The sequence below is a fragment of the Elephantulus edwardii genome, unplaced genomic scaffold, assembly GCF_000299155.1.
Source record: "Elephantulus edwardii isolate Elephantulus edwardi_28Jun2011 unplaced genomic scaffold, EleEdw1.0 scaffold00352, whole genome shotgun sequence".
Classification (NCBI taxonomy): domain Eukaryota; kingdom Metazoa; phylum Chordata; class Mammalia; order Macroscelidea; family Macroscelididae; genus Elephantulus; species Elephantulus edwardii.
Window position 1 is genome coordinate 1,925,553 of NW_006400102.1, and position 4,454 is coordinate 1,930,006.

Genomic DNA, 4,454 nt, shown 5'->3' on the forward strand with positions numbered 1-4,454 from the left:
TTGCCCTGCTCTGTTCCTTCAGTATGGATTACATCTCAACATCAAGAAGATAAAAATCCTCACCACTGGACTGATAAGCAACATGGTGCTTGAGAAAAGATTGAAGTTGTCAATGATTTAATCTTACTTGGATCCATAATGAACATTCTTGGTACAAGCAATTAATAGATATATTGCACTGGGCAAGTCCACTGTCAAGGACCTCTCCAAATTACAGAGGACCAGGTATGTCTATTTGAAGACTAAGGTGTGCCTGGTGTAGGCTGTGATCTTTTCAATCACTTGCTATGCATCTGAGAGGTGTAGAATGAATAAGAATGAGAGAAGAAGAATTGACCTCTTTGAGTTGTGGTGTTGGAGAAGAGTACTGGATCTTCCATGGACTACCAAAAGAATGAATAGGTATGTCTTGGAAAAGGTGAAGCTTGAGTGCTTCTTACAGGTAAAAATGACAAAGATTCATCTCTCATACTTCAAACATGTTGCTGGGAGAGGTTATTCCTTGGAAAGGGGTATCATTTCAATATACACCCCATATATGTAATATCTATCTATCTATCTATCTATCTATCTATCTATCTATCTATCTATCTATCTATCTATATCTATCAACAACTAAAGCCAAAGAGGAGGAAATTGGAAGATTTTTCTCATATATTGTAGGCCAAAATTAACCTAGTATGCAATCAAAATGCATTAAAGAGAATTAGTGATTGGAATGCAAAAGTTGCAAACAATGAAGAAGGAAGATAAGTCAGAAAGTATGGACTTGGTGAAAGAAACAAAGCCAGAAGTAGAATTACAAAATTTTGTATATTTAAAGATTCATCAAAAATACCTTTTTAAAAACACAAATAACAACTTTATACATGGACCTCACCGGGTGGACTGCATAGGGGTCAGAATGACTATATCTGTGGAAGGAATCATTGAAGAATTTCAAAACCAGGCCAGGTGCCAGCTGTGAAATGGACCATCAACTATTTTTGCCCAAGTTCCAATTGAGGCTGAAGAAAATGGAAACCAAAATATCTAGAGTCTGTCCCACTTGAATTTAAAAATCATCTTTAAAAAGCTTTGAAGCATTGAACACCAACGATTGAAGAGCAGATGATTGGTGGGTCATCAAAAGATACTGTCCATTAATAAAAGAAAAGATCACTACAAGACAGAGGAGAAAGAAAAAAGCAAAAATAAACATCAGAAGAGACTCTAAAAATTCCACTAGAGCACAGAGAAGCCAAAATAAAGGGAAGAGATGCTAAAATAAAAGAAAAGAAGATTTCAAAGGGCAGTTTGAGAAGACAAAGTAAACTATCATAACAGAATATGCAGATGCTTAGAACTGGAGAATAAAAGGGGAAGAATTCATTTGATATTTCTCAAGCTGAAAGAACTGAAAAGCAAATTTAAACCTCAAGTTGCAGTACTTAGAAATACTATGGACAAAATCTTGACTGAGGCAGGAAGCATTAAAAAAAAAAGATGGATGGAATACACAGAATCATTGTACCAGAAAGAATTGACTGACACTGAAATATTTCAGGAAGGACTTTATGATCAGAAGCCAGTGGTAAAGAAGGAAGGTGTTTAATCTGCACTGAGGGCTTCAGTAACTGTTGTTATGCAGATGATACAAACTTGCTTGATGAAAGTGAGGAGGACTTGAAATACTTGCTGGAGAAGATCAAACCTTTATTATGGATTGCATCTCAATGTCAAGAAAACAAAAATTCTAACTACTGGAACAATAGGAACATCATGTTAGATGGAGAAAAGATTGAAACTGTCAATAATTTCTTCTTACTTGGATCCACAATCAATGCCCTTGGTACCAGCAGTCAGAAGATGTATTGCACTGGAAAAGTGTTCAGTCAGGAAGCCTTCCAAATTACTAAGAAGCAGTGATATTAGTTTGAGGACTAAGGTACACTTGATCCAGACCATATTCTTTTCAATTACTTGCTACATATCTGAGAAGTGGACAATGAACAAGGATGACAGAAGAAACACTGATGCCTTTGTGTTGGAGAAGAGTACTGAATATCCTATGGACCTCCAAAAGAACAAACAGATATGTCCTGGAGAAGGTGCAGCCAGAGTTCTCTTTGGCGGCAAGTTGCAAAGGAAAGGCAAAACTTCACCTTGCATATTTTGGGGGTTTTTCTAAGAAAGGCAATTCCTTGGAGAGGGACATCATGCTTAGAAAGGTGTAGAACAGTGAAGAACCTCAACTAGGTGGGTCGACAAAGTGATTTACAGCAATGGGTTCAAATGTGTCAGAGATTGTGAGATTGACACAGCATAGGATATGGTTCAGATCTGTTCTTCATAGGGTTGCTATGAGTTGTATTCAACCCAATAGCACCCAACAACAGTTACAATAAATATAAAGGCAAACACATGTAATATGGTCAATAGTAAGTGAATTTAAAAATTTTCCAATTCTAATTTTTCTGTAAGCTGACTCTATAGTTTACACATTTATTCTTTGCACACTTGCTTTTACAGTCCTACACAACTATGCAAAGCACAGTTGGCATGCATTAACTCTCTAACTCATTAAGAAAATGCTTGCAAGTCCCTGCTTTGAGTTGAAGAGGCTTCAGCATAAGTATGCGAGTGGTGTTGGCCATACAGGACTGCAAGACTGCCTGTCTTAGACTGAGTTCTCTAAATAAGTAAATCAATCATTGAGTTGGTTCTGATTCCTAATGGTCCTATGGACAACAAAACTAAGCTCTGCCTGATTCAGTGCTGCCTCATAATCCCTGGTGTACTTACATCCACCCTTGCTGCAACTAAGTCAATTCAACTTGTTGAGGGTCTTCCTCTTTTTCAGTGACCTAAGAGGATCAATCCTGTCTCCATAGCTTTTCAATCTGTATGTAGAAGAGATCATTCAGGAAGCTAGGAATGTGGCATCAGAATTGGTGGAAGACTAAATAAAAACCTACATTATGCAGATGACACAACCTTGCTTGCTGAAACCAGAAATTGTTTTAAATACACTCAAATTCTTGCTCTGGGGATTAGTTCTGCTTTCAGAGTTGGCTGCCACTTCCTAAGTGATAGATGACTAGCCTGGCACTCATTGTTTTTGTTCCCTGCCTTCTGCAGCCATAAAAGGCCATAAAAGGCCCTTAAGGTGGACTTGATTCTTACAACACCCTGCATGTTTGGAGCCATGCGATGTTTACAGCCCATGACACCTTGTATGACTGTCTGACGTAACCAGACGGTGATCTGGCTCCTTGCAGTCATTCAGGATGACTTTGAGGGTGCCAGGTTACTTCAGTAGATTCAGGCACAATGTGCACACATCAGTGGGCCCAGAGAAGGTCTGGTCTAGATTTCATAATATGCACTGTGTTTCATTAATATACACTGCCTTCTACCCCAAATCTTCCATTTGAAGGCTATAAAGTTGCCATAGCATAGTGATTTCACTGAGAAAATATACTCCTAGTCCCAACTCTATGCATCCACCTCCAGCAGTGTGTAAGCGTTAGCTACATCAGCAGTGACCTCTGACAAGGAGGTCAGGGCCAGCTGCTTTCATAAGACACCCAGACTCTCTGGGGCTTAGCAGAATGAAGATTTGTTTCTGTCAGTAATGATTCAGTGCTGGCCTTTGGGACATGCAATAGCGCTCTTTCCCATGAAGTCTTTCACAGGCTATGCTAGTCAAAGTTTAGCTAGGAAGAAAGTGGCCACCAGAATGAAAAGAAGATGGTGATCCTGGTACAGGATAGATCCAGATTCAGATCTGTTGCTCATGGGGTGGCTGGGTCACAGTAGACTTGATGACACTCTACAACAAGAATAAGAACAAGCAATATTTCCTTGTTGGTAAGATTGGAAGGTAGATCTGTTACTGAATGCAAGGGGTTCTTTCTGTAGTCAGTCGCCAATAAGACAAACAGACTGCAATATCCATCAGTGCACTTTATTACACAGATCTGGGAGACAGCGAGTCACCTCTAAGACTGCCTCCCTGTCTGGGAGTGGTCATGGCCTTATATAGGAGGGTGAAACTCCAGCTCATTTAACAATGCACTTTTGTTAGTAAAAAATGGTGATTGCTACATCTGAAAAGGACAGTTCCTATCTATGTATCAGTAATTCAGGAAGGCCCCAGTTCTCTTCCTGGTAAACAGGAAGATTAAGATACAGTTTACCTATGACTGGAGAACCACTTTCACCAGCATCTAGGATAGATGCATATCCTCTTCTGGTAAGCAGAGGGATTAAACTACTCTACATACTGAAGATTATCCAAAAACGATTAGAACAGCACATCAGCAGAGAACTGCCGGAAGTCCAGGCTGGGTATAGAAGGGGTTGTGGTACTAGGGATATTGTTACTGATGTTAGATGGATCTTGGCTGAAAGCAAGGAATACCAGAAGAATGTCTATCTGTGTTTCATTGATTATGCAAAGGCATTTGACT